The 12,856-nt window shown below is 36.3% G+C and overlaps 1 protein-coding gene across 14 annotated transcripts in view; it reads left to right on the forward strand.

Annotated features, from left to right (window-relative positions):
* The window catches only part of LOC134224841 (probable phospholipid-transporting ATPase IA), a 370,136-nt gene that overhangs the window by 313,995 nt on the left and 43,285 nt on the right, over positions 1 to 12,856 (forward strand). The window lies entirely within an intron of this gene.

Consider the following 12,856-nt stretch of genomic DNA (forward strand, 5'->3'; position numbering starts at 1 on the left):
ATTTCAAAACATCCCGAGTTGTAAATGTTAACTTCAATGTTGTAAAATTCAAACTAAAATAATTTTATGCTCGATGCTTTTACATAAAAAATCAGCAAAAAATAGCGAATTTCGTCGGTCTGTTTGCGTGTGTTATCCTATTAAAATGTATCATCCGTCAGGCTTATCCTACATTTAAAGCCCAAAAATATGCTTTTTGATTTTAAACCAGATGTATTTCATACTCTTCATCGGTTTTACTAACATGGATTCGACTTGAATTGGATTTGAGGTTGCGGCTACTATCAGCGTAGAAAATATTTCAGGCTCCTCCTGATTGTTTTAGCACGCAGAAACTGGTTTCCAAATTTCCTTGCAACACCATTGATTGTAAACCACCATGCGTCTCCACGCACGTGTGGTCTGCGTTTTGTGTTGTGGATGGTTTTTGTATGGCGAATCAGATACTTTTTTTATCCATTGCATTTATTTCACAGGCTCAGGCGTGTATAACACTTAAGGAGACGAGAATATTTATGATATTTACAATCGAAATCACTTACATTTACATACAACAGTTGGTAAGGTGAAGGGGACATAGACCAAGATACTCATGGCGACTCAAGGTTAGATTGCGTAATTTCAGGACGGACGAGGATGGGATTTAGGTTTGAGGTATTGCAACTGCTCATCCGGGTATTCGACGTCATCAACGGTATGGCGTATTGTCATCATAGTGAGGGGGGAATTTGACAATATCAGAGAGAATGCAATGGGCTCTAAAATTTATCCATTTATGGTGTATTCAGGAAGGCCTGAGCATTAAACCGTCTAAAATTGTAATTGTACCATTCACTAGGAAGAGGAAATTTAATCAAAAAGCTCTAAAGTTTGGAGGACTAGAAATTCAGCTTAGTGAACAGGTCAAATACCTGTGAGTCATTCTATAATCCAATCTGAACTGGAATGCTCATATTGAGTGTGCGATCTGCAAGGAAACCAGTGCATTTTGGATGTGCTCTAAAACATTTTGAAGAAAATGGAGCTTAAGACCAAAAATGATTAATTGGATCTATACTTCCATTGTTCGTCCAATACTGACATATGCTGCTCTTTTATGGTGGTCAAAAACAAAAAAAAAGGCTACTGCTCAGCAGAAGCTGACAAAATAGCAAAGGTTAGTTTCCATTGCTATAATGGGAGCAATGCGTAGCACTCCTTCAAAAGATGCAATTCTAAATCTGCTACCATTGCATGAATTCATGCAGTTTGAAGGGGAAAAGAAAGTGCTAAAACCCAAACGGTTTAAGTTATTCAAGTCAAAAGACTTAGTTGACCACTTCAGTATTTCACAAAATTTTCATTATGGGCCGGTGATGAATATGAATGGGAACTGGATGAAACCTGTGAAGAACTATTACATTCTTTGTAACGATTGTACGACGATGCCCCGAATGTAACAATTCCCCGAATGTAATATTTCCCCGAAAACATAGTACCTCTTGAAAACACATCTTCGCAATCGTCCGAAAAATAAACAGCGTTTAAAGATACGTTCAAGTGTGTCTTATTGGACATTACCAGCGCAATATCCTTTGGTGAAGATGGGCGTGGCCAGGAGTAGTAATCCTCATGCTTTCGTAATTTTTATCCTAGATTGGAATCAAGGATCACACCCTCCTTGATTTCTGATAGCAATCTGAATAAGGATTTCAAAGGAAAAACATGAGTTTCACTAGTGTCCGATCTACGAAGTACGCCGTAGCTGTGCTACGCTTATCAGATATTTTTGACCCTACAAGAAAAAAAGCAGAATCGCAAACGGCATTTCCGATTGAAAGCGTTTTGGTAAATATTTTTTCTAAAAAAACTCCTGTCTTGTAAATACCTTCTTAAGAAGTATGAGGCAATGGTTGATGTGAATCCTTTTAAACAAAAATAATGCGTATGCCCGGACTAAGGCAATGGTGAATGTGATTTCTTCTTTAAAAATAATGCATTTGCTCGGAATAATGCAATGGTAAATGCGTCGGTTGATTCTTTAGGGGGTGTTTCTCCAGATTATTATTGTTATTATTTTCTATCTTTAATAACACGTATCTGCCCGACATAAGATAATAAGGATGTGATCTATTCTTTAAAAGAAGACATTTTCACGATGTAAGGCAATGGTAGATGTGGTCCCTTCTTCAGAAATAGGCATTAGCTCGAAATAATGCAAAGATGAATGAATCGAGAATGATAATAAGGAAAATAAGGAAAGAATAAGGAAAAAATATATAAGCAATATGTATTGAATGTATAATATTTTATCCAAAAACATTTTGCCGAATTCATTTTCTCAGAATAGCATTAGGCATTTTTTTTAGAATGTTCTACAAATTGGCATTTTCTTGGACAAGTAAAGCATAGCAACAGTTTTGAAACATATAATTGCTCCATATCAATCCTTTATTATATCTGGCAAGCGCGCTCCTATAGTGAACGAATTGTCTCCTCTTCTTGCTTTATTACGGACAGGCGTTCTCTCTCGAGACGCTTTATACTGGATAGACGAGTTTATATAAATAAGGCATTATCTCCTCCATTAGCATTACATCGGTAGAGGGGATCATTGAAAGAAGGCACTTGCTCATTGTTTCACTTTATTTCAGACAAACGAGTTCATTTAAAGAAGGGACTATCTATCCTCTTTACCTTATACCGGGCAAATGTGTTCATTTGAGGAAGACATTATTACTTCCTTTTGCTTTAAACCGGGCAGGTGAATTCATCATACCAAGGAAACTTATACATTCAAAGAAGGCAATATCTCTTCACTTCGCCTTGCGCTTTTTTCAACTTAGTGTTCTACTAGCATTTCCACAGTTATTGAAAGCTTTCCCGTGCCTGCCAGTTGCATGAATGTCTTGTGTGGCAAGTGCAATGGACACATTGCGCTCAATGAGCCGAAAATAATTTCCACCCTGAAGCATCTTAAGCCGAACCGGGAATGGAACTCGCAACTTCCGGATCAGAAATCCTACAATCACTTTGTGCCGCACTCAAAAAGAAGAGAGAAGCATTCGGGGAATTGTTATTCGGGGAAATTGCATTCGGGGAATTGTCGTAGAATCCTTTATAACATATACAGGGATGATACATATACCATGCTCAATCTATCTCACGAGCAGAGGATGCTCACTCACGCAGATTTTCGCTCATAATTCATTTTGCGGGAAAGACAAAAAGGCTTGATGAGAGATAGGCTAGATGTACCTGCTGCGGTTGTAGCACCAGATGTTGCACTAGTGCTTTATATGCTAAATGGCCAATCAAATCACCGCAAACCAAGTTCATATCGATTAGGCATATTCATATGATACGACACACATTTGATCGCCTCCAAAACAAGCAAAGCATAATTGTTAAAAGTGATTTTGCTTAATTGTTGACGTCCTTTAAACCAGTTATCACACTAGTGTTCCCAATTTGGCCAATTCCACAAGAAAACAATGGGATTTTCCAAATAAGAAACCAAAATTATAGATTAATCAATTTTGAGGATTATAACAAATTTTATTATTTAAAAATAAAATAGTTGTTCTTATGTATGGCGACAATTGGTACACCCACCCTAGCTATTTTTCCCTCACTGAAATGGAAATTATCTCGATTTCCCTGGGCATAAAAGTATCATCGAGATCAGCCTCATAATATACGAATGCAAAAATGGTACCTTGTCTTTGAAACCTCGAAGTTAATAACTGTGGCAATGTCCCAGTGGGGGATGTAATGCCAATATGAACAAGAAGAAGAAGCTACTACCATTTACATTGATGATGCCACGAAAAGACTCGAATATGAAAGAAAAAGAGCAAACCAACCGTTTGGTGCCAATCAAAATGATCGAAAAATGATTATCACTCTTCATTTCTCCTCGATTTCTCCCCGATGATTTTCGTGAGGGAGCATACTGTGCTCCTGAGATGGAGTGTTGATTACGAAACCTGCTAGTGAGGAAATATAGATATGCAAATATGTATTTTCACAGTTAAGCGGCACTCAAAGCATTGAGTAGCTTTGAATGTACATCAAACCTTGTCAGGAAATACATTCTTTCATTTTACGAAAGGTGTACCAAGAGAACCTCAACCTGTACTGGGTTCCATAACACTGTGGCATTGGAGGTAATAAAAAGGCAGACGACCTTGCGAAACAAGGTTCAAACACACAGTTTATTGGTCTAGAACCTTTCGGTGGTAAATCATACTGTACCATGAAAATGGAATTGACATCCTGGGAAGCACAAATATTGATGACCAACTGGTTGGTTGCCAAATAGTGTGTTTAATCAAAGAGGTTTAAAAGTCCCAATGTTTCAGTAACCGAAAAGCTCTTGGAGCTTAATAAGAGAGCTTAATAAGACCTAATAACCGGAGTTGATATCATTTGAATCAAAGTTGTACCGAAAAACTATCATCTTACTCAAAAACAGAAATTAAAATTCTGAGACTCAGGATTCAATATACTAATTGACTTAGCTCAGCGAGTTGAGCAAATGTATGTGTGTCCGTATGTAAATGTGTGTGCGTACACAACAGATAAGAAACAATGGCCAATTTTTCATACGGTAATTCTTCTTCTTCAATGGCTCTACATTCCAACTGGAACTTGTCCTGCTTTTCAACTTAGTATTCTATTAGCATTTTGTCAGTTATCAATTGAAAGCTGTTCTATGCCCGCCAATTCATGAGTATGTATTTTGTGTGGCAAGTACAAGGATACACTATGCCCAGGGTGTCGAGAAAGTTTCCAACCCGAAAACATCCTAGACCGGACCGAGAATCGAACTCGCCATCTCCGGATTGGCAATCCTACGCCTTTGCTTGCAAGGCTACTCGAGACCCCTACGGTAACACTTAGCCGATTTTCACATAAAACTATTAGATCCTTCCATCCAAAGCGGCACCAAATTCGGCAAATCTATTATCCGTTACGGAATATAAACTACAATTTATCCCAAACTTTCGAGGAAACATGAAAATCCTACTAGATAAATTAATTTTAGTGTTTCACAAAAATTAAGGTATGTCTCATAATCATCAATATATCATTGTTAGTCTTACCATTTTAAATAATTTTGAATGGTAGATCATATCGGTCTATAATCGATCATATTTTCGAATGGTTGACTAGATAAATTGAATCAAACAATAAATTTATAAAATCAATAAACTGAATGCTTGAATCAATCAATTAATCAAAGTTTACATCTTTTGTCAACAATTCATTACAAAATCTGAATTTTCACATGAGTTGTATGGGTACTTGTTGCACTGTATTTGTTCAAATTCCACTAGTCACGAAATTTGAACGCTAATCATTTCTTTGACGAGACTTGCAAAGAGAAAAAACGAAATATCATTTGCGCCCAGGTAATCGCCATCACGAACTGTCAGTTGCATTAAGAAGCTTTTCGCGTGAAAGTTATCTCAAACTCCCATACGAAGTACCTATTTTGTGAGACTTTTGTTTTACGAAATCTTTAACACTTGTAGAGTTTTTCAAAATACCCGCCCGGCTTATTACTAAAGAGACAAAAATATGCGTTTCATTCCCGATAAAAAAAAACTATTTTGAACCATAATTTACACTTTCGCGAAACACTTTTTTCGTGATAAGAATCGTCTTTATGTGACTGTGAAAATCAGGGAAAAGTAGAATCATTTTAGCAAGTCTCGTCTCAGTATGAAACTTATTATCATTTAGTACAGTGGTCCCCAGCATATGTACTATCAAGGACCGCACAGAGATTTAAAGCTGTTGAAGCGGGTCGCAGTTTGTTTGCAACATTTGTTTTTCAGTTCATATTGCATATTACAGAATAATGTATATTCGAACTAAATATTTTATTCCTTGTGAATATTTTTCAAATCAAGTATGTACTTGTAAGGACATTTAGTTCTACAGATTTAATAGGCGTAGCTAACTTTTAGTCTATAGTACCGTTTTTACAGTAGCGGACTTGATAGGTTGGCTCAGTTGGCAGAAAATATTCTTAGCTGTTTTTCCAAAAAAAACATGACGACCGGTTCTATAATTTCGATCTTATGTTTTAATGCTTGAAGTTTATTTTTCATTATAACTTGTCGTGGCAAATAATAGAAAAATCCCATTGGGATTCTGAGCAGCATCCACTCGAGATTCTAAAAAGCATCCATTAAGAAAATTCGTTTGGGATTCTACATAAACGGAATCCATCTGGAGTTCTGAACAGAGTCCGTTTGGGATTCTAAACATGACCCGTTTGAGATTCGGCAAAGAATCCATACGTTACTCTTCGAATGATAATATGAACAGAGTATAGTTAACAGACAACTTATTTTCTGGAAGTAATAATCCAACTAAATTTCAATTAATTTTCACCAAAACCTAAGCAAAGGCATTCTTATTACGGAGTGCATGACATTATTATTTTTACTAACCTAAAGTGACCAGACGTCCCGCGTTTCGCAGGACGCTGCATTTTTCAAAACCAAATACATTCATGCAGCGTTACAAACATTTTTATAATTTTTTTCAACCCAAAATCTATGCGGAATGCACTTTTGTCGTGTTCATTTCGAAGCCAGTGGTGTGATCCAGATAGGCCTCCCGCGTTTTGCAGGACGCTCACTTAATAACTTGGGCGATAACATCGAAGTATATTTACTGTCGGAATGAAGTTATGAATTTTACGAATCATAATGATGTAACTATTTACGATAAATAAATTATGCTTCATCATATAGAAGTGAGCTTGGCAGTTTCCCGAGTACAGAGTGTCTGCAAATTATCCGTACTGATTTTGACCCAGACGCCGAAATATTGGGAATGATAAAAAGCTTATATAATGTATTCCCAGAAATCCTTCGTGGGTCGCAGGAAAAGGCTTAGAGGACCGCACTAAGTGGATCACTGAATTAGCATAGAACGTTCCGATAATTTTAAATACACTAAGAAATAGTTGGCAATTAGAATGGCGCTTGATATTTCATTAACATGTCGATTACTCTTATAGATTACATTCTACTCTTTCACGAAAATTAGGAAAATATGAAGGTTCGATTTTTGACCAGAACATTTTTGTTCAAAGTAGGTTATTTTTGGAACGTGTTTTGGTAAATTACCAGGATTAACACGTATAAGGGCATCTTTAGTAGAGTTATAAATCGTATGGGAGTTAGGAAATGAAATTGTAACTGTAAAAATGCCATCTTCAACAGGCGTTATAGTTTTAAAAATTCGAACAGTTTCGTCGGGAAATTTATAACTGGAATACTGCTCAGTTGTATTTTTGCACGAATTTGCAACAGAATTTACTCGAGTTTTATTTCGTTCAAAACAATAGAAGATGACGTCATCAGCTACTAAAAATACTGTTTCATCGACATCATAACAGTTTGACATTTGAATTGGCCTCGGAAGATTATTTTTTCGTTTTCCAGTATAAAACATGTGCAGCTTATAACTGCTACTGAAGATGCATTTCTTGTTTTATATCTTTGACAGTTATAAAATGTAAAACTCGAGAAATAAATATAACTATAACTGTAACATTACTAAAGATGCCCTAACTGTTAGATCAATATAAATTTCAATACAGATACATAAAAATGTCTGCCGCATTAACGTCGAGATCTGGTTGAAAAATGATTTCAATGACCTGAAAATTCCGAAAAACTTGAAACATTATTTCGAAAATGGAATAATCATCATGAGTTTGGATATGGCTTTAGAATCAGACGATTTTCAAGTACGGTATATCTTGGGGGTGGATCCGGACACTAATGACACGCAGATCACATTGCTCCAAAAAGTAAAAAACTGGTTGCATTAGTGAAAACGTGTGCTCGAAATAATGTTTATGTTTTTTGGAGCTAGTCGCTATTAATTTGAAATTGTTTTAATTCTCGTCCGATTGCAATTATTTGATTTCCAAAATCCATAATGCTTGTTAAATAAGTGCCGTATGGAGTAAGTAGAAATATTTATGAAACATTTTAAGTACATGTTGTACAGTACAAAACATGTTGTGCAAAATCCTCAAAACATTAAATTATTCAATAAACAAAGTGTATTTATTGTTATCGGAACGGTCTATAAAGTTATGTGATAATAGCAGGGGATGCTCCCTCACAGAAAACTTTCGAGGAGAAATCTCTTTTCTGGTCAGAAAAAAAAAACAGTCTGAAGTAAGATAGGGAGCGGGACCATTTGGGCAGCACCCCCTATTCCCGTCCCCAACGTTAATAACTCGACCGCGTGCCAACCAAATGGCTTGATATTGTGTACATCACTAGATATCGACAGAAACTAACTATGTACAGAGAAATAAGTAATTCGGTTGTAAAGCGCTCGAGTAATCAACGTTGTGGACGGGAATAGGGGGTGCTGCCCAAATGGTTCTCTACCCTAGGTAACCATTTTCCGCTCACTTCGACTGCCGCAGAAAGTTGGTTTGCTCGTTTTCTATCATATCAGGTTTTTCGATGCCATCAGCAAAGTAAACGGTAGTGCCTTTTGTGGAACAAATTACCTGATTACGGTTAATATTATGGTTTCGAGTCCCGCAGTGGCCATACAGTTTTTTTATAATTATTCTGCGATGATACTCACGAAAAGTGAGCGAAAGGTAAAAGTGATGAAACGAAAAAGGGATTTCATAGAATAGGCACGATTTTCGTCGTTTAGAGATGAGCCAGCCCTGGACTGAAAATCTCTTTAATAATGATAAAAAAAAAACGATTTTCGTTTATCTTACAAAGCTAGCTACAGAGAAAAGATTGGTGGGTGAATGATGTTCCTCACAATAACCACAATAACCTTATCCAGATTGCTATACAGAAATCAAGGTGGGTGTGTTCCTTGATTTCAATCTAGGATAAAAATCACAAAAGCATGAGGATTACTACTCCTGGCCACGCCCATCTTCACCGTAACTTGGGAGAGGAAGGAAATGTTGGTGTAGTACTTACTTAACGAGAGGCCCCCGACTCAGCGACGCCCTCATAAGTACCACGGAGTTGGATATTGTGGAAGGTATTCGTTGGGTCATGATTTGCCTGTAGCTGACAATGTGACCGTTGTAGATCTTACACCGTAACAGACCATGCAAAGGTGTCTACTCAGCGTTACGGTGGATGAATGATGTTCCTTACCATAAACAACGAAAACTAATTCTCAATGAGCCCAAAAACGCTTGTTTTGGTCTCATCGCAACGACATTGGCGTAAATGAGGTGGGGGCCATATTTAATAGCACAAAGTGGGCTGCCATTCCTCCGACCCACAAATGTTCAAGTCTATAAGAGACAGACAGAAACCATTTGTATGTACATTGAAGAAAGATGAAGATATTGAAAAGTAACTGCAGTATCTTTTTACCATAATACCACTGCTAGACACTGCTGTCAGGGGTTATATCAAATACACACATAAACATAAACAAACAGACTTTTGCTCAATTCAATAGACCAACTTGGATGCAACAAATTCAATATGACCTGCAGGGATTGAACTTATCATTTCATTATCATTTAGTATTTAGTCAATAACTCATTCCAGATGCGGAATTCCATAAAGTGTTGTATGGCGGACTTCTAGCGATATTTTTCCTTTACAACTTTGTCTAAGGGTACATTACTCTATGTCTAATATTTACAGCGTGAAGCGCTAGTATCACTAAATATAATAAATGATAATAAGTGTTATTATCATTTAGTATATTAAATGATACTAGCGTCTAACGCTGTAAATATTAGACATAGGGTAATGTACCCTTAGACAAAGTGGTAAAGGGGAAATAGCGCTAGAAGTCCGCCATACAACCCTTTTCAAAATACCGCCTCTGGAATGAGTTATTGACTAAATACTAAATGATAATGAAATGATAAGCTCAATCCCTGATGACCTGTAACAATTGTGTTAATTTCAAAAAAATCAATTATGCTAATAAATATCGCATTTAGATTTGTTAAAACTAAAAAACTTTTATGCCCATTTGATCTGCAGTTTATTGATTATGACCTCCCAAAATATAAAGTCCAAGAAATATTTTGTTTTCCAATTCTTGCACCATTACTAATCACTCGCTGCTTCATACAAATCTGATTAGAACTACCGACATTACGATTCTAAACGCTAAATGATGTTGAGATTTACGCGGTACGTATCCACCGACCCCAGTGTATATAAAATTATAATTATCACAGTCGCGATTGGATTGAGTATGATTTTTAATAGAATATAATTCAATAAATGTTAGGTTCCTAGAACAAAAGTATATAATTTTATAATAAATACTACAACCTAAGCTCAAACAGCCTCAAGGCTGAATAAAATCACTTAAAAGGGATATATGTTATACAATGTAAGTCAACAACAATCTGATTCATCTGTTATCTAGTTTTAACTATGCTCATGTCATATTTTCGAATAAGATGTATACGACTAGGCAACTGTCTTTAATTTACTTCCAAATACAGATAAGCTAATTAGGTATAGTTTTTGATTTTTGATCAGGTGCAATTATAAGTTCTAGATAGGATACAGCATTCATAAACAGAACACATGTGTCGAATTCAAATGTCATAATCACAAATAAATCTTACACATAACAAGCAGTTGGAATCGATCTATTGAACTGTAATTCTTCTTAATCTCTTCAACAGTCTCTACGTGTTTTATCACAGTAAAACTTGTGTCTCCCCATATCCCTTTATACTGAAAGAAACTCCGTCCTATGAACTGGATCCCATTCATATTTTAGGAATAGTCATCTTAACAATTATGCCACGTCACAACCCACCAGAAGCAACTGTTGATTCGCAATGTTATCCAATCTATAAATTATTCCCGCCGATACATTTCCTTGTCATTAGTTTTATCTTCGTGCGTATCGATATAGTGACATGTAGTAGTTCAATCCAGTAGAATATTATTTCCGCTCACGAATGCAAATGTGTTTCCTTTTTTCCTCTTATTTTGTAGTTGATACTTATGTACTCCACGTATGGTATTGAATGTGTTTTTTTTTCTCTACGTATGGTATTGGATGTGTTTTTTTTTTCTACTATGCTAAGTAGTAATGACCCTCCAGTTAAAAATGAATGGTTCTATTAAATTGATGTCCTCGCTACAGTCAACTCGGCTAATGATTTCGATTTGCAGTGCACCAAGTTTGAGTGCGGTATCCCTAGAAGTAGCGGACATAAAGTCGACAGTCATGGCATTAAATTGTTTTTTACCGTAGTTCCTGACCCTGCCGTTTTATTGTATGCAATGCAAACAACTAACGTGAACCTTCAATGTGATTGCTTGAAGTTTTGAATTAGATGATCATTGAGGACAAGCCTCCCGGACTCCAATACTAAATGCACTCGCGTTTTCAAAGGGGAACCCAATTCAAAATGGAAGCGACGCAAAACTGTCATTTTTATTATTCCAGCTTTGCTGCGTCGCAGTATGCGTGGAATAATATGAATGACAGTTAAGCGTGGTTTCCATTTATAATGGGATGCCGATGAAAACGCTATTGCATTAGGTTTGAATTCCGTGAGGCTTGTCCAAACAACATGCATGGAATTGTTTTGCACAATGCAATCTATATACAACGAAAGTTCTCTGTTGTTTCTGGTTGCACCAAGATGAATACACAGCTAGGTGTTGCAGTCTGCTCAATTTATGGACGAGAAGAAGGCGGGGGTGGAAAATTCATTTTCGGTGGAAAACATAAACAAACCGGCTGGCTCGCCCATACTAAAATCCAAGATGGCTGAATAGTGAATTTGGCAGATTGGAACACCTAGTGGTGTATTCATCTTGGGTTGCACTATGCAGTTCAGCATCATGTTGCGTGTGGTTTTTCAAAAATCACGTTATCGGAATGTAACTGAAGGGACGGTCGGTGTCAAGTTAGAGCGGACTAAAAGTCAGATTGAAACATTAGGAATAATGACATTTAGAAAAAACAGATATGAAAAACTCCCTCCTTTGAAAACTGATTTTTATGATTATGTTTCTTGTTTGCACTTTCTCTTTAGTAACGCTAAGCTCCCACTTAGGCTGCGTACATTTCCCGAATTAAAATCAAATCAAACTTAGAAGTAACAGTTTGGAAAAAAATCACAAGGTCACAAGGTGGTCTCGAAAACTATTAAACTTTTACCTTCAAGTTCAATTTGATTGATTGATTCGGGAAATGAAACGCAGTCCTAAATAAAAAATATGTTTTAACTTCTTAAAAGTGTTATGTTTGAGTTCTTTATGATTTTGCTGTCATTCACAAAGTATGAAATATTAATTTTTCATAAAGCAACTTCGCTCCGATTCCATCACATCACTATTCATAATAAATCATATCTTTGGAATAAAGTTCTTCATAGAAACAACAATGTGACAGCTCATTCCAACAACATGATGATATATCATCGAATCATAATGGATCGACAGCATGCATCATGTGCATGAAGTCAGCAGTTTGATTATGTGCGTGAAGTCATTGAACTCTAACATGGCCATTAGATAGGGAACACATTTCGAAGCTCTGCCATCGAACCTGAAAGTGATTCATTGATTCGTTTTCTCGATATAAGATAAGTTCCTTCGATATAAGTAAGTTCGAATAACTTTACACCGACTGGTCACTAAACTTAAACATGTCAGACATATGTTCTACATTTTTCCATTAATGTATCGGGCTTCAATATCACAAAAAAGTACTTACAACTGTGTGGAAGTGTGTATTTTGAATGGTTGCATGATTTTTCTTTCTGCAAAGTAACCGTACGGTAGCAAACATACGGTAGCAAACATATTTAGTTTCTAGTAATACTTTTCGTCTCTCAGCATTCCAA

Source organism: Armigeres subalbatus, chromosome 3, assembly GCF_024139115.2.
Source record: "Armigeres subalbatus isolate Guangzhou_Male chromosome 3, GZ_Asu_2, whole genome shotgun sequence".
In the NCBI taxonomy this organism is placed as follows: Eukaryota; Metazoa; Arthropoda; class Insecta; order Diptera; family Culicidae; genus Armigeres; species Armigeres subalbatus.